The 26,430-nt window shown below is 50.9% G+C and overlaps 1 long non-coding RNA gene across 1 annotated transcript; it reads right to left on the minus strand.

The window, feature by feature from the left end:
• Nucleotides 1–1,360: 1,360 nt before the first annotated feature.
• LOC117014342 (uncharacterized) lies at nt 1,361–25,305 on the minus strand. The gene is made up of 4 exons (XR_004421489.1): nt 24,987–25,305; nt 21,476–21,669; nt 4,272–4,467; nt 1,361–3,977 (listed from the first exon to the last, which is right to left on the minus strand). It is a non-coding gene; the product is annotated as an uncharacterized LOC117014342 (long non-coding RNA).
• Between the last annotated feature and the right edge of the window lie 1,125 nt (nt 25,306–26,430).

The raw sequence follows: 26,430 nt of genomic DNA on the forward strand, positions 1-26,430 counted from the left end.
TTTTCTCATTGTAAAACGTCTCGTGCCCGCAGGAGTATATGGAAATATACGTGCTCAAGAACAATAATAAAACAAAGTACTTAAGAACGAACCTACCACCCAGGCAAAGATTGGAAATTACTGTACCCTAGAAGTCTTCTTGGCCCCTCCTGATTTCACCCCAGTTCAATGTTTCAATCACCCTAACTGGAGAAAGTTGTTTCTTATATGGAACTGAAATGTGTTGCACTGACGTCTGCCCGTGACTTCTAGTTCTGGGCACTGGGGCTCTGCAGAGTCAATGTAATGTGACAGCCCGTCAGCTATTTGAACATAGGTATTCCACCTTCCATACGGAGCTGCTGGGAGAAACATCCTTAGATCTGTTCCTCTTCAAATATGCTCTCAATGACTAAGCACAGTGCTCCGCAGACCCGGTCTGACCCGCAAAGTGTGGAGAGAAACCACTCCCTCCTTGATGTGCTCTCGCTCCTGCTCTCGCTCTCAAAGATGGCCTTGGTCAAGAAGGGCTGTTTCGGAGGCCATAGTACACTGCTGAGTCGACAGTCAAAATCCCCACAGTTTTCTTACAGGGACTATTGTTACCCCAGGCTCTTCTGGAAAGTAGTTCTTAAGTCTAAATGCCAGACTTCACATTAATTATGTCAATCCCCGGCAATCGTATTGGGTTGGTTTTGGTCTGTTAGTCATTCCAGCCCGTCTATATCATCTCGATTTATTAGAATATACTATTGTATAATTTATCGATAGAGAGACTTCCCTTGGAGCAAGCATGGGAAACACCGCTGCAGAATACGTTAAAAAACACCGTTAAACTATCGAGACCACAATCAGGTATTTTCTAAACGGTGCAGAAGTTATGGCAGGATCGTCGAGTCTCCTCAGTCGTCGTGCCTTTCGGTTGGTGGGACGCCGCAGTGGAGTCGCAGGAGATGAGATTGATTTCAAGTAGCAGCGTGCTTTAGTGCCTCAGACTCTGGCAGAGACTGAAAGCCACTTGGAAAGCGGAGGACATCAAAGGAAAGAGAGTCCAGGTTTTGGCGGCAGGAAGAGGGGAGTGGGAGTCCTATGCTGCTCTTGGACGTGTCAGGAACTGGCGGTCTGTTATATTTTGGCATCAATTCAGAAGGCGGGACTTCTAGATACATGCCCTGCCAGGATGTTTTTCTCTTAGCAATAAACTATTGCAACGGGCTTGGCTAATGCGCTTGCAATAATAATGCGTTAAGACCAGGTTCTCTGGCACAATTTAAAAAATCACTGTCATTATAATAACAGCTCTTGATTGCAGCAACAAAAACCTGGGAAAAGAAGAAAAACCCAAAACTTGGAAGGAAAACACGCTAGCAGGCACCCCCTTCTCCTGGCTGTCAGGAAAGCACCTGGGGCACAGAACAGGCAACTGCAGAAGTGCATGTGCGCACACGCACACACACGTGTGCACACACACGCACACACACGCATCTTGTCCAGCTTAAGCACATGCTGGCTGCACACCAAGTCCTCTCCTGTCCCTACCTGCCAGTCTGGTCCAGAACAGCACTAGTTTCTCTTTAGTTCCTTGTGGGAAATATTTTGCCCTGAGACTGCCCCCGAAACCCTGAATCACTAATGGAACCAGAACGGTTTAATTGAACCTCATTACTTGAACTGTAAGAGGGAGGTGTGGGTCCCTTGGGTCTGAAACAGGGCGAGAAGAGACGCAACTCTCAACTCTTGATTAGACTTTGTCTCCTGGTGCCAAAACACACTGCCTCTGGGAAGCCAGCTACTTGTGGCAACTTTGACTTTTGTGCCTCCCCTGCTCCTCATTTACTGCCTGTAATTCACACATCCCTGAATCCTCTCACCTTGAAAGGGAAGTAGGGATTAGATGAAAATCAGGAGTCTCTCCAGCATGGGGGATAGCCAAAATTTGGGGAACCACCATCAAATCAGTCACTTAGCCCCACAGCTGATGCCGCTCGTTGGGCGCTTTGTTTTCCCCTGATCCATGGGGCATGGGGGGTCGGTACACGAGGCTTCCTGGAGCAAAGGCTACATGCTGCGATGCGGCAGCTCTGCGTGTGTTTGTGCCACGCGGCTCGCAGCCCATAGAGCCAACGCCAAACACCGTTTAAACAGCTCAGTTTCAGAATTAGGACTATACCTGCACTTCTCAGGTAGGATTGCGCGAAGCATTGTGGGTCTATTGGCCAAGTTCAGCAGCACCACTTATTCCACTAGAAACAGGTGACATACCTACCACTTTTGCAAATACCGACAGAGCGGAATGGATGCCCAGTTCTGGAAGACATTTTTCTAGAAAACCTGATGACACCTTAAGTTTATAAGTGTATATAATGATACGTTTAAAAGCATTTACAATATTGTAAGGGTTCCTTCACCCGTCATTTACTCCGTAATGCTTCGCGCGGCAGTTCCCGGACCCCATGCACCGTGAGCTCATGGCGCTTGGGCTCGTCTGATTGTAAGAACAGTTCCACTAGCAACATTCACCACACTTATTTAAAGATGTGAACCACAGACCATGCAAGGCAAACGTATGAACAGAGTCTAATTTTTAACTACACACAACATGAACAATTTCATCTAGTTGGTTGAAGTCTGTTCTTTCAGTCCGTTGATAGACGTTGGCTGAGCCAGGAACTGCGCTAGTCACTAGGGGTGCACAGATGAGCGGGACGCTGGTCCCTCCTTCTGAGAGCTGGGAATCAAAGGGTAGAGGCAGACATGTGAGCGGGAAGCCACGACACATATGCAGCGGGGTGCAACAGATCTTTGGGTAGCCTGCCCAGTTATCATCCCTAACCCCTTCTTTCCAGCTGGTAGCGCCCTCTTCCCACCATATAAGTGAAAGTGCTTTCCTAGACTCCCTCGTCACCAGAAAAAGGCGTGTTACCAAGTCCTGCTCTGTAAGTCTACCGAAGGATTCTGGGAGAGGGTTTTCACACGAAAAGAGAGATTGCCAGAGGGGAACTGCTCTTCCTGCATCTTTTGCTGTTACGGACTGACTCGTGTCTCCCCTGAAATGCATGTTGAAGTCCCAGCCCCCAGCACCTCCAAATGTGAGTATATTTGGAGATGGGGTCTTTACAGAGGCCATCAAGGTGGACCCTAATGAACACGACTGGTGCTCATATAAAGGAGGAGAAATCTGGACGCAGACACACCAGGAGGGAGCACGTGAGGACGCGGGGAGAAGGAGGTCATCTAAGCCATAAAGCGAGGCCTCAGGAGAAACCCGCGCTGCCAACGACACCTTGATCTTGGTCTTCCAGCCTCCAGCATCGTGTGAAAATCAAGTCCTATTGTCTAAGACACCCAGCCCGTGGCACTGCATTATGGGAGCCCAACAAACTCATGTATCTGCCCTGGTTTGGGATGTTGTCGTGTGAGTTTGGAAATGCTGCGACCGACCCGGGGAAGGGCCGAGAGAATTGTGGAGCTGCTCGCTGAGAACCTGGCATCAGCGAGCCAACTCTGAAACCATCGACTTCCAGACGTCTCGTAAACACACAACAAACCCCTACTGTTCAGGCTGCTTTAGGTGAGGGGTTTGGTTACCCCAGAGCACCAGCCTCCCGACCGATCCGTGTAAGGGAGGACGCGTGTGGTGTGGAGGTGCGTACCGCAGGGACACCAAGAAGAGGCGTCCAGGACACAGCTCAGCTGTCTGCAGAAAGTCATCAAGCGGATGAACGGACAAAGAAAGGGTGGCCAGAACAAGAGCAGAGTCAGCGGACATGATGGAGACTTGGTAGCTGCAAGCCTTTGGCGTTGCAAGAGAGCGGGCGGCAGCCCGGTGGGCGAGAGCGGAGCCGTGCAGGCTGGTCGCTGGATTGCGGACAGAGGCCCTGCCGGCACCTGACATGTAGGACTTTCTCCTGTGGGCTGGGTCAGAACTGTGCAAGTGCAGGATACATTCCAGGGCTCAGAACTGGAGGCAGGGATCCTACCCGGGACTTGGATGGGTGCTGAGGAGACAAGGAGGGGACTGAAGGAAGGCAGTAGAACAGAGGTGGAGACGCACGACTGGTGCCAGGAAGTTCAGGAGACACCCATTGGTGATGTACATGGATGCCATCGTGCTGTACAGCCACCAGGCACGAAAAAGAAATGACTAGAACTTAGGATGTCACTGAGAACAGAAAGATGAACTTTATCCTAAATGCCAAACTCTATTTGTATCACTTTTATGAAAAATATTTTTAAAAAAGGTACTACCTACTTCCCTGTTTCCTTGAACGGTTTACTAGATGTAAGCTGACCTTTTCTTGATGACTCATGGTCATCGTTATGACGAAGGACGTATCATGGTGCAGAGGAAAAGACCACGTGTCCACATCACAAGGTCCGGGTTTATTCCCAGCTCTGCTTCTCCATCTGTGATCGAGGGAAAGAAGGAAAGTTGCTGAGCCTCTCTGAGCATCTGCTTTCTCCATGGCTGCCTGCTTCCGAGGCTTGCTGCAAAGACGAAGTGAGACAGTGTGTGTGAAAGGGCTGAAAAGCCACCAGGCGCCCCCGACAGGCTTTACAAGCCTTTTTCCAGAGCGAAGTGACATCTGACACAATGCCGGGTCTGCTTTTGAGTTGTTTGCTGTCCCTTTGCTCTCACAATGTGTCCCTCGCTAGAATGGCTTTCACCCGCACCCCACCTGTCCTCCCAGGGCCAAAGGCTGCGAAGCCAGTCGACCTCTTAGATACTTTGTTCGGCGGAGCTGGTGAGGGTCTGCATGGAGGCCCAGGACCTGGCTTTGGTTCCATAGATCTGTCAGCTGTTTCCGGTACCCAGAGGCCTTTTTCACTTCTGGGTTTGCTGCTGCCTTCCACAGAATTGAGGCAGTCAGAGCCTGACCTCCAGCTGAGGGTGGTGCACTGACGGCAATTTATGCAGCTAAGTCAGTTATTCTCCTGCTTTGTTAGTTCCCTTTTATCTCTGGGATATCACGCACACATTCGTCCTCACCACCGACCCACACGCCGTGATGTGACGTAAGTCAAGACGAAAGCCTTGGCTATAACTCTTCAACAGAGACAGCCCTCACCTTCTCTGCTCTGAGGGTTTAGGGACCCTGAGTTTCCTCCTTCCCTCTCTTGCCATCCAAAACAGCCCCTGATTTGCAGGTTGGGAGGCCTCCAGCCCCTCCCACTGTGGGAGCCTAGACTGTAAGACATCGGCATAAGGATTGGGCGGGTTGTTTGGACAGCAGACGATTAGGTGAGATGTCAGCACACCAAGGCTGGACCACTCAGCTTAGGCGCATTGCATGATTCCGCTGGTTTCCTCACCTGTAAAGTGAGAGAAAAGCCTTGTCGCAAGGAGTCTGTATAATAATGGGCGCAGAGCACTCGGCACAGACCCTGGTACAAAGTAAGTGCCCAGGACATGGACGGTGGTGATGCTGGTTGGAGAACGAGCTCTGGGAGAGCCCGGCCAAGGGGCGCTGGGCCCGACTTCGCCAGGACAGGAGAGGATGGAAGCGGTTAGGAGCCTGGGAGCAGAGGGTCCTAGAACAGGGCTGGGTGTTTGGGTCGAGTGGGTTCTAGGCCACAGGCTACGTTTTGCATTATCCAGTGAGGGCAACTCCTGGGATCGGCGTTTGGGGTGGGGCGAGGGCAGCTATCTGGGGGCAAGTATCTGGGGGCAGCTATCTGAGCAGGAGTTTTACTGCCTTCTTCAGGGACCTCAGCCCAGCCTGAAACTTTCACTTTCATATGAAGCAACTCTCCCTCGCCTTTTAAGTCCCAGGCTCCTTTCCCACACAGCTTTGCCTCTGAGTCCCTGTCAGGTCACCCTGTGGTGGATGAAACATGGCCACAAAGTCTTTGCCCCTCCTCCCTGGAGAGGTGGGGTCTGTTTCCCCTTCTCCTGAACTCTGGCTGGCTTTTGGCTGCTTTGACCAACAGAGTACGGCAGAAGTGACGCTGCAAGGTCCGGGCCCATCCTCAGGAGGCTTTGCAGCTTCACCTTTTCCTCTTGGAACCCTGAATCCTCATCACACACATGCAGTCCCCCTACCAGAGACCCCAAGACTACAGGGAAAGGGGAAGGCTCCCAGCCCAGTCCAGCCTGTGTCCCATCTCAGACAAGATATTGCACATGTGAGAAAGGTCATCTCTGACGGTCCAGCCCTGCCAAGCTGCCGGCTACATCCCACTGGGTGACACCAGTCAGTGCCGCACAGAGCAGAAGAATCAGCCAGCTGAGCCCTGTCCGGGCTCCAGAGCCACCTGAGGTATGTTATGATCACCCTTGTTTTAGGCTGCTGAGTTTTGGGCTGGCTTATCACATGGCAATAGATTACAGAACCAAAGAAGAACACAATTAAGTCTATTCGCAATATTTGGAATGAAAACAAGGCATTTCCGGGCCCCCCATTATCTCTCCATCAAATGTTCTTAGAGTCAGTTACTGGGTATGGAATACAGTCACGCACGTCACTGTTACTGAATTAAAGCCCAAGGCTCAACCAACATGGGAAGGCACTTGACTGCACCCAGCTCACTCCCTCAAGAGTGGACTCGACTACTTGAGTTATTTCACATTTAGACAGAAACATTTAGGAAAATATTTGGGAGGGGAGGCCCGCCCCTGTCCTCCCAGCATACACTGGGAGCGGGCGGAAGGGATCCAGACTGAACGCGCTGCGAGGAAGGCATAAAGCCTAGTTCCCAGAACGCGGATGTTTGGTTTAGGGCCGGTTCCAGTTTCCTTCAATCATCAGGAGACACATAAAAGCTCTGCCCAAGGCATCTTGGAGGAGCCAGCCATAGATGCAGCCTGGGCTATGCAGGTACCACCCCCCAACACTCGGAACCCCAACTCAGAGAAACAGTCCCGGACAAGACACTGTCAGGTCAGCCAACCTGTCAGTGGCTGGTGTTCGGGTCCTGGTTCTCCTGGGCTCTGTTCCCCAGGGATCTTCCCATGGCTCCGGATGTTCCCTTTACCTTGTAGCTGAGGACAGAGGGTGTGTAAATGACATTTGTCTTGCCCCCTGACTTCCAGAGGTTCAGCTTCCTTTCTGAGTTACCTTCCATCACTCTGAGAAGGTGGGAAGGGGCAGGCATGTGCCACTATCCTTGACAAAAATGAAAAGTGAGCACAGAGAAGTGGGTTTGCAGACAGCTCACAACTCAGGAAGAGGCATCCTGACACGGTGGGGAGAATTTCACAGGCTCAGGCGGTTGTGTCTGCTGGGGACATGGCATCTGCTTCCAGGCCGTGGTCGGCAGGGCAGGAAGTCACAGCTACGTGAGGTATGAGCAACTGCAGTACAACTCTGGTCCTGGAGTCGAGGAGAGGAGGGCAAGACTATCACAGAAGGCTTCCTGGAGGAGGTGATCGGCACAAATTAGGGGGAGAGAGAGAGCATTTAGGAGCAGATGTTTTGTGCCAAGTTTTCATAGTCATGCTCAAGCCATGGTCAGAAAATGGCCAGAGATGTGCACAGGCCCTGGCTGAGGGGGGAGAAGAAGTGGACGGAGGGGAACATGGGTTAGTGGTGGAGGCAGGCTGGACTCTTAGGAGCTCTTTTTCTGATCTCCCGACCCAGAGGGTAAGGCATCTGGTCTCTAGGCCAAGCCTCTGGCTCTTTCCAGTACCATCTGCGTCCCCAGCTCCCATCTGTGTCTCCTGCCCCAGCAGTGGCCACAGTAGCTCTCATTTGTCAGGTGCTTGCTGTGTGCTGGCTGCATGTGTTCTCACGTGACCCGCCTGGAAACACTCAGGGGAACCTGTGCTTGACAGATGAGAAAGCCGTGGAATGGTGACATTGAGCTGGAAGCCAATTGGGAGAGGTCTGGCAACTTGCCCCAGGAGTCCCTTGTCACTCATAAGTGGCAGAGCCGGGAAGGAGCCCAGGCTGCTGGTCCCCAGACTGTGTTTTCACCTTCGTCTGCTTGGGCTCCAGGTCGTGGCAGGGATCACAGGCAGGACTGGCTGAGTAACTCCCTGGGCCCAGTGCGAAATGAAGGTGCGGGGTCACTTGTTCAAACATGACTCAGAACTTCAACACGGTGACCAAGTGCGCGGGGCCTCCTGAGTGCAGGACCCTGTGCCACTGGGCGGGTTGCCCGGCCACGAAAGCTGGCTTGATGGTGTGGTTGCTGCCAAGACACAGGAGGGCCACACACCCTGGACCTGAGTGCTGTCACCTGTGTGTGCCCTGTCTGCACCCCCATTCAGGGAGAACAGGGTGTGGGGCAGGAATTGGTGCTGCCAGTGGGGACAGCAACCCAGGATCCAGGAGGGAAGGGTAGAGAGGCTCTGGGGGAAGCTGCCTTCCGTGAGGTGTAGGCTGCCTCCGGCCCAGGGAACTAGTGGCCGTCCGTGTAGACACACGTCCAATGGTCACATGTGAAGGTGACCGACAGCCCTTCGAGCCCCCGTTTCTTGGAGCACTTGTGGTGCAAGCTGACGAGGGCAGGAGACTGACTAGGCAAAGGGAAAGGACAGGTCTTTGCCCTCAAAGATTTCTGTCCGCTGGTTGGAGATATAAAATTTGTAAACATTAAGTAATTAGAAGACAAGGCCAAATAATATATGATTACACTGTCAATTAAATATGGTCAGTGCCAAAATACATGCCACAGAGGTGCTCCGTCCGTCTGGGAGCGGAGAGGCCGGGGATGCTGGAATGAGCGAGTGCTCAGAGCTTCCCGCACAGACGGTGGGCTTTGAGTTGGGCCTTGGCCGTGGGCAGGAATGGAAGAGGCGGAGTGGAGACTGCTGGGAAGATTAACAAGGCGAGAAGGAAGGGAGGATGTGTATGGTAACTGCGTGATGACAGTCTGGGAGGTGACCAGACAGGCTGAGCCACGGGCGGGTGCTGGGCAGACTCAGGTGTCAGCTGTGTGACCATGGACGTTGCTTAATGTTCCTGAGCCTCGATTTTCTCATAATAGGACCTCATCTACCGTTCAAGGTTGGGCAAAGGACTAAACGCAAGGAAAGGAATTGACAGAGAGCCTGGCACAGGGTGGAGTGCAAAAAAAAGACAAGTTAGCTGTTATTACGATTATTTTGAAGATAGACTTGCAGGGGTGAATCGCGTTGGGTTGTGAAACACTGTCTTGCTTCAAGTCTTGGCTCCCATCCTTTTCAGTCGGGCAGAATTGGACAATCTACCCAACGTCTCTGAGTCTCAGTTTCTTCATCTCAAAATAGGGATGATACTGTCACCGACCCTGTAGGGCAGTTGCCAGGACAAAATGACACATAAACGTAAAACCCCAAGGACGGCTCGGTACCTCTGAGAGCTAGTAAGTGCTGGCTGTTGTTACAGCAGATCCTGCAAAGGCTTCTCTCCCTGTATCGTTGTTGAAGAGACACAGACTTGGAAAACTGCACATGGCCACCCGGCCAGCCCCTGGTGGGCCACCACTTCACCCGTTCCATGAAGGACAACCGGAAATGGTCCAGGCTGCCTTCCTCACCCCAGGCAGACATTCAAATTCATCTCTGATTCCAAGCTCTCTGTGCTCCCAGGAGGACACCTCAGTCTGACTGAGTGCCGTGACTCCCCCAGGGCGAGGCCCTGTCTTACTCACCTTTTGTGTACCAGCGCCTGACATCAGCCAGCCCCTGGAAAGCGCCCAAGAAGGCTTGTTGACTTGGAATGAAACGAGGTGACTGGGGCTAGAGCCCCAGGAAAGGCAGCGCTTGGTAAGAGCTTGTATCTGGGCTGTCAGAGAGAGAGTTAAAGAAGACTCCAGGTTTCTCTCAAAGGATGGGGAGTAGGGAGAAGGTGATGGCTTGGGTTTGAGAAGACAGTGAGGGGCGGGGAGGTGCAAAGGTTGGTTTAGACAGTTGCATGGAGATGGGAACATTTAATTAGGCTTCTGTGCTGTGCACACTCTGGCAGCACCTCAACCCCTCCCCAGGACTGGCCCGTGTCCTGACACCAGGTCCCTGCCTGGGTTGGCGGGACATGTTCATTGCCAGGAAGATGAGGCTTGCTGCCCTTGGCTGAGCTCTGGACATGGTCCCCTGACCCATCAGCGGGAGTGCTGGAGGAGGCGTGGCACAGCTGTGGTGAGGGCCCCAGTGGGCTCTCTAGGGAAACAGGACAAGAATAGGCACCCCAACACACAGCACCGTTCGGAGTTCAGCTGCCCTCTCTGCCTTCGGGCTTTGCTTTCTGCCTTGTGGGCACCCCTCACTCCTCTCCTCCATTCTTGTCTTTCCAACCCAGCCACTGGAGGGAGAGACACCGCCTCCCAGCACATGGGGGAGACTGGGCTTTGCCAGCTGTCTCCGCCTCCACCTCAGCCCAGAACAATCCCTCCTCCTGGGTTGGCAGCACCCACTTTGCTCCTGACAGACCAATCTGATGTCCCCACCCCCTCCCCCACAGATCCCTCCCCCCTCCCCAGAGCTGGCAGATAATGATACAACCTTAATACCCAAGAAATGGAGGGGTGAGTGGGGTCACCCCTGGCTCCCCCTTGGGCTTCTGCCGCCTACTCAGTCCCCTGGTACTTCCCCAGCCCCCTCTGTCAGCCCCCAGTCCCTGGTCCTTGGTATGCCCAGCCCAGGCCAGCCCTTTCTCCTAGTGCCCTCAGCCCTACCCTCTGCCCCTGGCACCCTCTCTGCCTGCAGGAGGGCACAGAGCGCCCTGTCTGGCCTGGCAGCGCTGAGTTCAGCCCCCGGGATTTCCCAGCCGCCAGCCAGCAGGAAGTCTGCCTGGAAGACGGGGAAACCTTGTTCTTGGCCTCAGCCCAGCTACTGAGCACGACCAAAGTTCAGGGGAGGGGCCTGTTTCCTTGGTCAGCTGGGGACTCCCACTGGCCTCCACTACTCAGGTTTGGGGGTTTAGGGCGAGGCCCAGGAGAAGGGGCTGCTGGAGGGCAGCGGGGTGAGAGCCTCTGTGTGACCGTCTGCCTTCGTCGCCTGGTCCTGGTTACCTGCCCCTCAGCCTGGGGAGCCCTGGGCTGGGGGAGTGGGGGTGGGGGTGGGGAGGTTTCTGCAGTCTCTGCTCTGCCAGCGGAGTGTGTGTGCCAAGCCAGCGGAGTGTGTGTGCCAAGTGGGTGTGGCGCGGGCACACGCAGGGCTGGTGAGGGGCAGCCGTCCCCCCCCCCCCCCCCCCGCAGCCGCGTGAGAACCAGTGAGGCCAGAGCTGGTCAGTGGGCAGACTCCGCACGCTCTCATCCTGAGACATCCTGGAGTTAGGGGCAGGAAGGGAGCACCTGGGAGCCAGCCGCTCTCTCTGGAGCTGCTGGGAGGTGACAAACCCTGTGACAGGACTGTGAGGCGTGGCTCTGGACCGGAAAAGGCCTCCCAGGCACTGCAGACTCCCTTCTCCCGCCTGGACCTTGCCTCTGCCCGAGCCCCCCGGGTTGCCCCATTCCCTGGGTACCCCGCAACGGTAACATAACAGGAAAGAGCCAGAGTCAGCCCCCGGGGAGCGGGGCAGATCGCACCGGGGACTCTCACGGGCCACACCACCCACACCCAGCCCCCTCATCTGCCCCTCAAAACTAGGCTGGGGTCCCCTTTCCAGGGCTCTTCTTGCTGGGATCCCCACCCCAAGGCCGGGGGCAGAGGGAAGAGAGAGAAACTGAGAGAAGGGGCGAGCGCGGCTGGAAGGAACCGCGGGAGCGCTGGGGTCAGGATCACGTGGGGTGAGGCCGTGACGGCAGTTCCCAGGGCGCAGGGAGATGCTGCGTGTGGCGCTAGCGCCCCCTGGTGGGAAGCATTGCCGCAACCTCGCTGCAGTTGCCACCGGGCCGTCTTTCCTGGATACTTGGGAGTGGAGAGCACAGCCCTGCACGGGCCCAGCCAAGCTCCGCTCTAGTACGGGTGGGTCTGGGAAATACCGTCCAGGAAGCGAGTTCCATTCCAGTGCCCCTTGGGAAAGTGCCCCCTGCCCTGCTCACCCCGCTTTTTCATCTGTCCAGCCAGTTGTGGGTTATCCCACCGACTCCGAGGTCTCTTCTGATTCTGGCATGATGAGGTTCTAGGGTCAACACGGACCTCTCTGGACTCAGGATTGCCTGACCTTCTTGCCTGCGTTTTCCTCTGCTCCGGCCACACTCACCACCATGACAGGGCTGTCACCTCTGTCAGGAAAGCTATTCGCCCGGATGTCCACTTGGCCACTCCCTCACCTTCCAGTCTGCTCTCAAAAGTCTCCCGGATGGAGCCTGCTCTGTCCTCCTGATGTAACACTCACCTCCAGGGCCCCACCCACCCCACTCGGCTTTGTCCAGAGCCCTGCCACTGTGGAACGTACGATATGATGTCCTTATTTATTGTGACCTTTGTGTAGGGCCTTTCATGGATGGGCCCTGGCACCTGGAGTGGTAGCTGGCACACGGGAGCTCACTAGCTACCTGTGGAAGGAGGGACTGGTCCATTGGAGAGGGTCTGGTGGGGACAGACAGGTCCATCCTAAGTGGCTCGTACTTAGTGCTGAGATGTGGCTGTGCTACTGTGACCGAATAGGGTTTCACTGAAAGGACCACATTGCAGGTGAGCTGTCCTAGGTGGGTGGGGGCGGAGGGGGAGGCGCCAGGGTCATAAACTGGGAAATGCTACAGACCAGACCCTTCTGAGATAGCCATTGTCCCAGCTCCAGTGGGACACCAGCTCAAATCCTTCAGTCTGCTATTTCACAATCTGTGACCATGGGATTCCCACTCCTTTTTCCAAGCAGACGCCCTACTGAGCTCACCGCTTGTGCACAAGCAGCCCAGTGTTTTCTGCTGAATTAACTCGCCTCGCGCAGGCCAGTGCGCGGGCCATTTCTGACATCTCAGGAAGCTCACATGCAGATTTGGGAGCGCGCGACCCACAGCCCTGGGACCTGCCTTCACTTCACGACCGTCTTCCCTCCTTCGGGAGCAAAGACCCGCCCTCAAGGCCCTGAACCGCGTCTCTTTGCATTCCTGCAGCCCCTGCCCCTCTGGTGGCGGAGTGCGCAGGAACCGCTCTGCGGGTCACCCTGCACACTCTTCCAAAAGGCCTTCCTGCTTTGTTTCAGGTTTCACATGTGCTGAAATAGTTTCTACTTCTACCTACCGCTAGACTGTAGGCTCCTCTAAGACAATGGCTTTGCTTCCTGTTTCTGTTTCCCAGATGTGTTGCACACAGTAGGGCCTCATTCCACGTTTGTTCAATGGCGACTGTATGTTGGAAGGGCTCTTTTCAGGAAATCCTTAGCGGTAGTTTTGTCTTCAACCGCCAGGTGGCATCAGTGCCCAGGAGCTGCCAGGGGAGGGGGGCGGGGGTCAGCACCGGGTGATGCTTCGAGAGGGACACTGGCTGTGGGTGGTGCCGAGGGTTCCTGGAGTCGTTTTCAACCACTCCCAGACTGACCACAGGGCAGACAGGCGTGGTTAGAGCCAGGGAAACTGGGAGCGGTTGGCAGGTGGACAGCTGGGGCGTCCGCCCGTGTAAACATGCAGCCGGGATGCCGCGAGGTGGGGCCACATCCAGCAGCATGCGCTAGGGTCTTGACGCGGCAGGCGTCTAAACTCCAGGGAAACAGGACGGGGGTCTCGAGGCCCAGGTCCCAGGCTGGGGCTGGGCTGGGTGAGAATTATTTCGGCGTGGGGTGGGTTACCATTGGAAATGGGGGACCCTTGGGATCCTGTGTCTCAAAGCCGAGGTCTTGATCCAGATAAGGGACTCCTGAGGGCAACGCCCTCAAAGAGGACAGCGGGGCCTCCTTCCCACTCCTGCAGAAGACTGGCAAGTGAAGCAGAGTGCCCGGGGAGAGGACATGGGACACGGCTGTTTTCCTGGGGCTGGGGGTCACTTAGGAAATACCCAGCTCTGGAGAGAATATTTTGATCCCTGGAAGCGACGCCTGCTTTGAAGGGCAGAGCAAAGGTGTCCACCGTCACCAGCAAATCCAGCTCCCCAATTAGGTCTGTCACCCTTTCCATCTTCACGTCTCTGAGTTGGTTTTCTTCTCTGTAGAGTGGGGACAGCCATTCCTGCCTCTCAAGTCAGTCTGGAGACAGCCTGAGGTTCCTGGGAACCTCTAAGGCACTTTTCCATTCAGTCGTTTATTCAGTTATTGATATCAGAATGAACTTATTGACAATTATTTTATATGTTGGGATATAGTCTAATGCTACTTTTATTTTTTCTCTCCAGATTGTTCTAGCTTTGGCTATTGGGAGCTCCTTTAGTTGGCTCCTGTGTCCCTTTGACATAATCCCCATACTTGCAGCGTTTTTCTGTTGTTGTTGTTGTTGTAGTTTGTTTGTTTGTATTTCCTTACTTTTCTGGCACTTCAGGCCCATCTTGCATATTTCCCACCCCACTCCTGGAATCAGCCATTTCTCTAAGGAGCTCTAGTTACTTTTACTGAGGAACAGTATCAGAAACAAATATCTGAGCACTTGGGGTGGCAGTACTTTTTCGAGTGCTAGAAATTGAGAATGAAATTTCTCAGCCATAGACACAGATTCCACCCAATTCCATTGGCCTTGTTATAGTCCTGATTTTTTTGACATGAGTGGACTTCAATGGCACAAAGGGTCAGCACATCATCACAAGATCTTTAGAAGTAAGAATAATTAAAAGTTACCAAAGAGAATGTCATTTGGCCCCCAAATATGAAAAAGTTCATTACCAGGCAAGGGAAAGAGAATGAGTCTATTGCTTATTGCTGGACAGGTAAGTGATAGAGATAGCTTAGATGGTATCAGAAAGGTCTGTTGATAAAAGCAATTAAAATTATATTGGAAGGATGTATTGACTTGTGGCATAATAGGCAATGGACCAACCCCCAGTGAAACTGGTAAAATTATTTTAAAAAATTTAAAGCCTCTGGACATGGTCCCAAGGACAAACAGCAAACGAAGAAACATCTATTCAAGAAAATCTATGTAAACTCAGTAAGAAAGGTGAGAGTCTGGTGTTTGAACCAAACTGCTCCCTCTTTCTCCCTCTCAGCTTAGTAAAGCAGAGACTCCACTCCAAACTACTGCAGCCAAGAACAGGGCTCTCCATCGACCCCCCTCGACTCCCAGCTCCCAGCCATAGGTCTTTCTTCCAGGCAGGAGCAGAACCCAACATTTCTCATCTTGCCCCTTCCTGCCTGTTACTGAGGCTAAGACTCAGGCAAACGTGGGGGCTTTTGGTTACTTCTGCCAAATCTCAACTCATGGAATCAAGGATGTACCTTGGGAAAAGCTGTATTGGCTAAGGAAATGACTGCAGATGACTAAGTAAGAATTTTAACAATGTACTGTTGGGTTTCTAACATTAATAGATGTAATAAGTATAAAAATAATACCATGAACATGAGAAAAAGAGACTAGAGCTATATAAGAACAATATTTCTATATATTAAGCTTATGGTATTAAGCTAGTAAAAACCGGAAGCTGATTTTGATAAGTTAAGATGTATATGGGAAACCCTAGAACAACCACTAAAACAAAAACAAACCCTAAAACTAAAAAAAACAGTGAAAATATTATTAACAAAATTAAAGTGCTACAGTAGAAAATATTCACTCAGTGCAAAAAAAGCAGTAAAGGAGAAAGAGAGAGAGAAACAAAAGAGATGAGACATGTAGAAAACAAAAGTAAAATGGCAGACATAAATTATATCAATAATAACATTCAATGTGAATGGACTAAACAATTCAAGCAAAAGGCAAAGATTGTCAGATTGGTTAAAAAACCCAACATGATCCAACTGTATGTTGTCTATAGGAGATACACTTTAGATTCAATGACAAAAATAGATTGAAAGTAAAGGTTAAAAAATTATACAAATATTACAATATAGCATAAAAATATAACTATAATAAATATATATGCACTTGATTAGAGAGCTCCACTAAAAATCCATGAAGCAAAAACTGACAGATAAAGGGACAATTCCAAATAATAGCTGGTGACTTCCACACGCCACTTTCAATAATGGATAGAACAACTAGACAGAAAATCAACAAGGAAATGCAAGACTTAACACTATAAAGCAACTAAACCTAATAGACATCTATCTATAGAACATCCTACCAAATTACAAAAGAATATCTATTATTCTCAATTGCACATGAACATTCTCAAGGATAGATCATATGTTAGACCACAAACTCAATCTCAATAAATCTAAAAGGATAGAAATAATAGAAAGTATCTTCTATAATTCCATAATGGAATAAATGAGAATTTATGGAGAAATTCAATAATGAGAAATTTTGAGAAACCCACAAACATGTGGAAATTAAACAACAGGCTCCTAAGTAACCAGTGGGTCAAAGAACAAATCAAAAAGAAAATCAGGAAATACTGTGAGTTGATAAGATGAAGATACAGCATACTAAAACTTATGGGACGTAGCTAACACAGTGCTTAGAGGGAAATGTACACCTGACCTGTAAATGCCTGTTTTATGAAAAAAGAAAGACCTCAAATTGTATAACCTAACCTTCCACCAAAGGCCCTGGAAAAAGAAGACCATAGTAAAACTAAAATAAGCAGAAGGAAGAGATATTACATATTAGAATGGATTTAATAAAATAGAGAATAGAAAAACAAGAGATAAAATCAAAGAAACCAAAAGCTGGTCCTTTGAAAAGATCAACAGAATTGACAACTGTTACCTAGTTTGAGCAAGAAAAAAATGGGGAAGACTCAAATTACTAGAATCAGAAATGAAAGAGGGGTTGCTACTGTTGCTACAGTAATAAGAAATATTATAAAGAAATAGTATGAATACTTGTACATCAAATTCCTAGAAAGACAAAAACAACCAAAATTGACACACACACAAAGAAATGGACAATCTGAATAGCTCTATAACAAAGTGAAGAGATTGAATAAGTAATCAAAAAACTAACCACAAAGAAAATCTCAGGTTCAGAATGTTTCACTGCTGAATTCTACCAAACGTTCAAAAAAGAATTAATGCCAGTTTTTCACAAACTTCCGAAATATAGAAGAGGAAAGAACACTTCTCAATTCATCTTATGAGATCAATATTAACTTGATTCCACGCCCCCCCCCCCCCAAAAAAAAAAATACCTCAAACATCAGCAGAAAACCTACAGACCAATGTCTCTTATGAATACGGATGCAATAATTTTCAACAAAATAATAGCAAACCACATCTGGCAATATACAAAAAGAATTATACACCATGGAATTCATCCCAGGGATGTAACGTTGCTTTAACACCCCCAAATCAATTGCTGGCATTCCAATTTCAATGTGTGATTTCTCCCCCCCATACACACACCACCACCACCAAGCAATTAACTCAGTTTTTACACTATCTACCTGGAGATAGCACCAGGTTCCACAGGTTAAGGCCTCAGGCCTAAAGACTGCCCCCAACCCCACTTCAGACACCAATCACAGGTCGAGATTGTCACCTGTGCTTCTGACCAACTGGCTATAACTTAGAGGTTCCCATGACCGCCTCCTCAGGTTTGATTCATTTGTTAGAACAGCTCACAGAACTCAGAGAAACATTTTACTTACTAGATTACTTGTTGATTCCAAAAGGATATAATTCAGGAACAGCCAGTTGGAAGAGATGCATACGGCAAGATATGTGGGAAGGGGCCCGGAGCATCCATGCTCTCTCTGGGCATGCTATTATTCCTGAATCTCTAGGTGTTCACCGAACTGCAAGCTCTCTGAACCCAGTCCTTGTTTTTGTTTTTAAACGGAAGCTTCATTACATAGGCATAATTGATTACATCATTTGCTATTGGCAATTGGTTCAACCTCCAGCCCATCTCCCCTCCCCAGAGAAGGGGTGGGGGGTTGGACTGAAAGTTCCAACCCTCTAGTCACTTGGTTGGTTCTCCTGGCAACAGCCCTGTCCTTAGGTGCAGTCCAAAAGTCACCTCATTAGCACAACAAAAGACATTGTTATAGGTTTCCTCACTTAGGAACTTCCAAGAATTTTTGGAGCTCTGTGCCCAGGATGGGGAGGGAGACCAAATACATATTTCTTATTAGGAATTATAATGTCATAATAATACAGCAATACAATAGAATAAAGCTGTTATAAATCTGAAGTACAAAAAAAATCACATGATCATCTCAATAAATACAGAGAAAGCATTTCACAAAATCCAACAGCCTTTCATAGTAAATACACCCAACAAACTAGGAATAGAAGGACATTCCTCAACCTGATAAAGGGCGTCTATGAAAAATCCACAGCTAACGTCATACTAATGATGAAAGACTGGATGATTTCCCCATAAGGTCAACAATGGGATGTCTACTCTCACCACTTCTATTCCACATTGTCCTGGAGGTCCTAGCCAGGGTCATTAGGCAAGGAAAAGAAATGTAAGCCATCCACACCACAAAGAAAGAACTAAAACTATCTATATTTGCAGATAACATGAAAAAATGCAGAAAATTCTAAAGAATCCATTAAAAAAATAGATTATAAGTAATAAATGAGTTCAGCAAAGTTATGGAAGGCAAAATCAATACACAAAAATCAGTTGTGTTTCTATACACTTGTGATGAACATTCCAAAAATGAAATTAACAAAAGCATTTTATTCATAACCGCATGAAAATGAATAAAATACTTAGAAACAAATTTAGCAAAAGAAGTGCAAATCTTGTATTGTGAAAACTAAAAAATATTGTTGAAAAAGTTAAAGAAAATCTACATACTGGAAACACATTTCATAGTCGTGCATCAGAAGACTCAACATTGCTAAGATACACCCAAACTAATCAAGGGAGTTAATGCAATCCTTATCAGAATCTCAGCTGACTTCTCTGTAGAAATTGACAAGAAGATTCTAAATTCATATGGAATTGTAAGGGACACAATTCTTTAGACTAGTCAAAACATTCTTTAAAAAGAAGAATAAGTAGGAGGACTCACATTTCCCGATTTCAAAACTTACTACAAAGCAACCGTCATCAAGACATCATGGTACTGGCACAAGAGTAGACATATAGATCAATGGAATAGATTGAAAGTTTAGAAAATAACCCATATACCTATGGCCAACTAATTTCAATAAGGGTGCCAAAACCATACAATGGGGAATGAAAATTCTTTTCAACAGATGGTGCTGGGATAACTGGATAGTCTGTGCAAAAGGATGAAGTTGGACCCTTACCTCACACCATATACAAAAATTAACTCAAAATAAATCAAAGACTTAATTTAAGAGCAAAACTCTCAAATGCTTAGAAGAAAACATAGGGGTAAATTTTCATGATCTTGGATTTGACAGTGGATTCCTAGTTATGACACCAAAAGAACAAACACTAAAACAAAAATAGATAATTGGTCATCATCAAAATTCAAAACTTTTGTGCTTCAAAGGAACAATAAAAAAGGTGAAAAGAATCATTGAGAATTGCCTGAAGTCTAGCTGAACAAAACTCCTACAACTAAGGACACACAGAAGCCATGCCAAAACTGATAGGAGGGGTGGAAACACAGAACGGCCTGGTCACACACACATGTGGTGGTTAAAAATCAGGAGGGATATCTCAGCTGCGGAGGAGTGAGGGGTCCCAGCCCCACACCAGGCTCCCCAGCCCAGGGTTCCAGTGCTGGGAAGAGAAGTCCCCACAACTTCTGGCTGTAAAAACCAGGGATATTGTGACTGAGTGAGACAGAGGGTGGCTGTAATCCCAAGCGCCCCTCTTAAAGTGTCTGCGCACAGACTTACCCGCTGATGGACTCACTTGCTCTGAGCTCCAGTACTGGGGCAGCAGCTCAAAAGGCACGAGGGACGCACAGGGAGGAACTGAGTTGTCTGGCTTCAGGACAAGGACAGGAGGGCAGCTTTCTCCCGGACAGAAGTTCTGGCACAAGCATTGTTGCTTTGTTGAGTCCTCCCCCTTCCAGGCATGCAAATGCAGGCGGGCGCCATATTGAATCTCCATCAACCTGGTTAACACCGTTGGCCCCGCCCTGGTGACCCGAGACCCGCCCTACCCTTGTGAACCCACCCAAGCTACTGCCAGCAGCTTTTCTATACAAACGGCCAGTCTCAGCTTGGGCTGTGGACTTTTCTAAAATCTCTCAAAGGTGCACAAACCCCAAACAAGCAGCATCTGGTCTTGGAGTGCCCCATACTTCTTGCTAAGCAACCCCAAGCCCGGCATTAGTGGCAACTGGTCTCAGTTCACATCTTAGCCTCTCCCACGTGCCTCCAAACCCAGCACAAGTGGCAACCATCTGCAGATCACTTTGTAGCTCGTACCAAGTGGCCCGGGCAGGGCACAGGCAGCAGCTGACCTTGCCCAGGAACAGAGCCCCTCCTGAGAGACTCCAGAACCATCACACCTGGTGGCGAGCTTCAGACCACACCTGAGCACTACCCAACCACCTCAACAAACAACACACCCACAGGGCAGACTGGGCCCTGCTAAAACGAATCCTGCTCCATAGCATCAGCCTTTGCGCCACAGCTCCTCCCCTGTAGTCACAGCCAGTCCTCACAACCAATCAGCCCGAGGGTCAATCCCACTCACTGACATGCCAACAGCAAGCAAGGCTCAACTGCAAGAGGAGGACACACCTGGAGCACCCAGCTCAGGTGATGAGGGAGACTGCACCCCTGGCCCCCACAGGACACCTATTACCTATATAGTCACTCTACTAAGACCGGGAGACCTAGCAGCCCTACCTAGTACACAGAAACAAACACAGGGAGGCAGCCAAAATGGGAAGAGAAAGGAAAATGTCCCAAATGAAAGAGCAGAACAAACTCCAGAAAAAGAACTAAACAAAATGGAGATAAGCAATCTAGCAGATACAGAGTTCAAAACACTGGTTAGGAGGATGGCTCAATGATCTCAGGGAGAACTTCAACGAAGAGCTAGGAAACATAAAAAGTAGACAGAAAACATAAAAAAGAACCAGTTAGAAATGAAGACTACAATAACTGAAATGAAGAATACATGAGATCACAGGAGTAGATTAGACGAAGCGGAGGATCAAATCAGCGATTTAGAAGTCCCAAACAAGATGAACCCACAGTCTCTTTCCATAACACCAGACGTCCACTCAGAAGCGGTGGTCTTGACCCTCATCAGACGTGCACCACCCCTTCCCTTTTCTGAGCACCTTCCCTCAAATCCAGGAACACTGGTGTGACTTTCGGGCAGTACTGAGCTCAGCCACTAAGGGGCGACGTTGTCTGCCCGCAGCTCAGGCCCCCCACAACCTGCGAAGTGGGTATTATCCACTTTTTATCCATTTTACAGACGAGCCCCTGAGGGTCTGCCCACACTTCCACTGTATAGAAGCAGGAATGGAATCAACACCTGTCTGTTCCCATCCTGCCTCCAGGCAGCTGGGCTCCCAGAGAAACAGTCATGCTGTGGCCTCAGGATGCAGTCTGGTGGGGAGGTCGCCGAGGGCTGGGGATGGTGAGGGGAGGGGGCGGGTGTGACCAGCCAGGGGAGAAGGAGGTGTTATGCCTGGGTCCTAAAGAGGGGGACACCCAGATAGAACCAGGAGGGGGTGCGCTGTGGTGTCAGCTCTGGGATGACAGCATACCTGTGACAGACTGCTCAGGGCCGTGGGGACACTCCTGGAGAGTAGCTCACCTTCCTTTCAACATAGAGCGCAGTGTCTTGAGCCTTCCTGGCCTTGTATCGGTCATAAGGTGAGGTGCTGGGTGAAGTCATGCTGCCCTGCAGACGCCTCCAGGCTCAGTGGCAGCAGGTGGTGACCGGCTGGAAAGGAAGTCCCTGTGGGTGACCAGGCACAGGTGCGCTCAGTAACTATTTGCTGAATAGAAACCAGTCCCAGCTGCCATGTGTTTAGCTGAAAGTGGCTTGTTTTGTTGGAGAGCATGTGTGACACCCCAGCGCCCGCACAGGCAGCACCGGGACTAGCGTGAGACCACAGGACGCCCACTGTCAGGTGACAGCCCTGCACCTGCACGAGCCTGAGGGTGGGCTCTCCCTCCCCTTCTGCCCCCTTCAGGACGTCTCACAGGGACCGGCAGAGTCTGCCCTCTTCCTGTGGTGGGGGCAGTGGGGGGTGAGTCCTGAACCTGGTGGGGAGCGGTTGTGCTGGTGAGAAATGCTGAGACCCGGCCAGCAGCCAGCAGCTGAGAGGGTCCTTGTGAGGAGGAAGTCCCACACAAAGGCCGATGTCACCAGCAGATGACACCAGCCAAAGGACCCTGCCCGGAGCTGGGCCCAGGCTGAGGTGGGAGCAGGTTCCCTTCCTGGGGTTTCTCCAGGTTCAAGGGGCCAGTGGTTGGCATGACTGACGGGAGGCTTGGGACTAAGAGGAGAAGACCTCGTGGAAGCCAGATGGGGACCCCAGGAGCAGTGTGCATGCCCCAGGGATGAGGGCAGGGGCACAGCCTCCAGCTTGGGCGGTGACAGTCCTGGCGCAGCTGGGAGACCGGCTGAGACTTGTCAGGCCTCCAGGCTTTGCAGGTCTGGCCATTTGTGACACACTGAGCACAGGGGAAGCGGCTGTGGTTGGACAAGGGTGGCCTTGGGGACTCAGCGGGGCTGGGCTGTAGCCACAGACAGGCCTTGGTTCCTCTGCCTGGGCCGTGAGAAGGAGGCAAGAGGCCGCTCTGGGATGGGCCTGGCCACCCTCCACCCCCAGTGTGGCTTCTCAAGGCCCAGAGCTCCTGTGTGGGGACACTGCTGCCCTGAGAGGGACTCATATCTGCGAAGACCGTTGGTCTGGGAGGCGGGACTGCTGGTTGCAGTGCAGACCCTGCCACATCCTGGCTCCCAGGCGTTGGGGTTTCCTGGGTGACCTGTCTGGAGCCCCAGTCCCCCCTGTGAAGTGGTAAGGTGACCCTAATGATGGCGGCTGCCTGTCACAGGTGAAAGTGCTTTTAGAAAGGACAGTGTGGGGTGGGGGGCGTTGGGGAAGAATAGCCTCCCCGCCCACCGGCTGACCTGACATACTGGAGACCTGAGGAAACGTGTTGTGTGGGTCCTGCATGAGTAAGTTACTCAGTCCCCTGTGACCCACTGCCACATTCCTCCCCTCTCTAACCCTTTAGATCTCCGCCCCAGGTCCCCTCACTGTCATGGGCACAGCAGCCACCCCTGTGAACTGGGCACAGGCGCTTTTGTTCAGCTCTGGGGGCCCCTCACCCGCCAGCGTGGTTTCTCTCAGCCCATCCTGCTTCACCAAGGGGAAGTATTTCCCACCGTCTCACACACACCCAGGCAGCTGCTTTCATGTTCTCTGTAGATACCATAGCAAATCATATTACACATTTTACAAAAAACATTCCACAAGCAAAAGGTATAAAAATTAAACCAATGGGACTATCCCGAGACCACCCAGGTGTAGCCTTTCCTCTATTCTCAGTAAGTGTCCCTGGAAGGGATGGATCGCCATCAGGGAGTGTCCCCATCCTCTGCTATGCCTCACCACAGGTGTGGGTGTGGGGAGCATGTGAGCTGCCGCCCTGAGCCCCGCCCACCTCCTCCATCATAGGCCTGTTCTGTGGTCCCAGGGCCCTTGTCTGGAGGGGCCGGACTTGTCTGGCTCTCTGGCCAGCCTCAGGTAGTGGACTTGCAGATATGCTGTTGGGGTCAGAAACAGGGCCGAGAGTGGGGAGGGTGCAGAGAAGAGCTGCCTGAATGGGCCTCTGCATGACTGACAGCCAGAACCGATGCTGGGCGGGCGTAGGCCCTGGGTGTGTCCCTGACACAGTGAACGACTGCCTTTGGATCACTTCCTCCTAGTTTCTGTCCGTTCGGGGCTCATGCTCTGCATAACTGTGTAGGAAATACTTGGTCCTGCACATGCACGTCCTGTCCTCACACACTTCAGACAGCAGCCTCGTGGGGGATTCCCCACCCCAAGCCCTTCTGCGACACCAGCGGGGTGTCAATGCTGACTGTACACTGGAGAGCGAGCACCAGCCGGCACAGGTTAAGGGCCCAGCCCCACAGACTGCCCCCGGCCCCCAGACCGGTCACAAGTCTAGGCTGCCAGCTGAGCTTCCACGACCCCCTCCTGGGTCTGATTAATTTGCTGGAGCGGCTCACAGAACTCAAGGTAACAGTTCACTTCCTGTTTCCCAGCTTATTAGAGGATGTGCTCAAGGACCCAGGTGAACATCCAGACGCATCTCTGCGGAGGACCAGGCATGAGGGAGGGGGCGGAGCACTGGTGCCCTCTGGGCCCACACTCCACGCACCCCCACATGCGCCCCAACCCGGAAGCGCCCCCTCCCCACTGCTTTAAACAAGATTGCCAAGGGAACCATAAGCACATTCAGATTGGACAAGGGCTGCTCTGTGTTCTGATTTCTTCTCTTTAAATGCTTGTAATCAGCTGTATAGACAGCATGTAGCATAAGTATCCACATCATCAATCATACCATGTTTCCCCGAAAATAAGACCCAGCTGGACCATCAGCTGTAATGCATCTTTTGGAGCAAAAATCAATATAAGACCCAGTATTTTATATTATATTATATTATATTAAAGACCCGGTCTTATATTATAGTAAAATAAGACCGGGTCTTACATTGATTGATTTTTGCTCCAAAAGACGCATTACAGCTGATGGTCCGGCTAGGTCTTATTTTCAGGGAAACACAGCAGCTGTGTATGGTTTTTAAAAATGTACTGAAAAGTTTCAGTTTTTCCTGCTGGCCTCAATTCATTCCTCTCCCCAGAGGCAACCACTTCTTATTACATTATTTCTGCTTTTAGTTTTTCTGAGGTTATTTCTGTCTCAGGAATGCTTCTAAGGCTATTTCTGGAACTTTCGAAACTGACACGTCGCCTATGACTTCTTATGGGTCCCTCTCCTTCTCTCCCACACTTGGAACTGGTCCCCCTGCTTTTCTTGCATGCCTCGTGATCCTCAGCTGTCCTCTTATATGTAAAGACAGGCCATCTGTGGGTGGGGGTAGGGAGCTGGGGAACCCCTAAATGTCAGAATGAAGAGGCTGGCTGAGGGTCCAGCATCTACAGGGGCAGCCTGGGTTCTCTTCTCTCTGGGCTTATGGGCTCCATTCCTGTGTGTGCTCAGCGGTGCTCAGACATGGCTGCACGTTGGGCTCACCTCAGTCATTGCCGAAGTACTGTCCCCTGGGCACGACCCCAGAGATTCCAATGTAATCGGTCTGGGGTCTGGGCAGGCCCCTCTCTCTGATACTCCGGGCGGGCCTCTCTGCTCTGCTTGCTTCCTCCTTCTCGGACACTGTGATTTATACACGTAAACAAGATAAATTCACTGTCGTTTTAAAGCTCTGGGGAAGGAGAGGAGACACATGCATTTACTTGGTTCGTGAACATCTTGGACAAGAAGTCCCAAACCGAACTTCAGTCCCCATGTCCAGTGTGAACCCAACCACCCTACACCGCTCTCTGTAATGAGCAAAGGCAGACAAAACACAAACCAGCTCCCAAGCCCTTCCCTCCCATCTATCTACACCTGCCTTGCCCACTCTGCAGGTCACTCCCTGCTTTAAGCTCACAGGTGAGCTGTGGTCACCCAGACCGGCCCTCTGCTCTGCAACCCCTCTGCTCCCTCAGAGGCGAGAGCCAGTGGCCGGCGTGGGCAGCCGTTTTTCTCCTTTCTCTGTCTCATCAGGATGGAAGATGGTCTCTGAAGCCCCCAGTAAACTTTTCTTCCACATCATTGGTCAGAATAGGGTCACATGCCCCCCACAAGGTCAGGGGACTATCCCCAATCTCAGCTCTCCCCTCTTGACGGGTGAACCAGGCACATTCTGTTGGCCAGAAGAGGGATGGCTCTGAGGGACGAAATGGATAGTGGTGTTAGTATTTGTCCTCTCCATTCCTTCGGTCACTTCTTTGATGCAGGAACCGTCTGCTTGGGCCCCGTTGTCAGTCCATTCTGCTCTTTGTCCCAGTGGCTTCCTTTTGTTTTCGATATTATCTTCCTATCCCGCCCTCCACACTGCTGGCTTGGTGTCCTTGGTGTTAACTCCATTCTTCTCATTCTAAAATGCTGCAAAAGGATTACTTTCTCCTCCATCATTTTCTCAGCTCCTCCTTCCCCTCACACTCTGATATATTAGTTCGTCTTTCGTCTCTGGTTTCATCAGTCTTTTGCAAACTTTTGTTCCTTTTTTTGGAGAACCAAACATGGGTGCAGGCCTCACATTGGTTGTTTTTTCCTGCATTTTCATCTTTCTATTTCCTCTGCTGTTTGCTCAGCAGTCACATGCGTGGGATTTCTTCTCACTTGGCTTTCGGGAGGGACACTCCCTTAGCACATGACCTAGAGAACTAGCCGTACATAAAGGCTGGCATTCTTTGGTGTCCCGCTGCCTGGCAGGCAGGAAGGCAGCCCGACGTCCGGCACCAGCAGCTAGCGAACGCTGTCTGCAAAAGCCACACAGAGGCACTGTCCACTGAGTGGGATTCCTGCGCTGTGTGTGAGGAATGCCACGTGGGATCCCATTCCCCGCTGGGAACTTCCCCCACGCCCACCCCCCCAGCTCTTGGCTGTCTGGGCCCGTTGCTCTTAGAATGGGTGT

Source organism: Rhinolophus ferrumequinum, chromosome 22 (assembly GCF_004115265.2).
Source record: "Rhinolophus ferrumequinum isolate MPI-CBG mRhiFer1 chromosome 22, mRhiFer1_v1.p, whole genome shotgun sequence".
Taxonomy (NCBI): Eukaryota; Metazoa; Chordata; class Mammalia; order Chiroptera; family Rhinolophidae; genus Rhinolophus; species Rhinolophus ferrumequinum.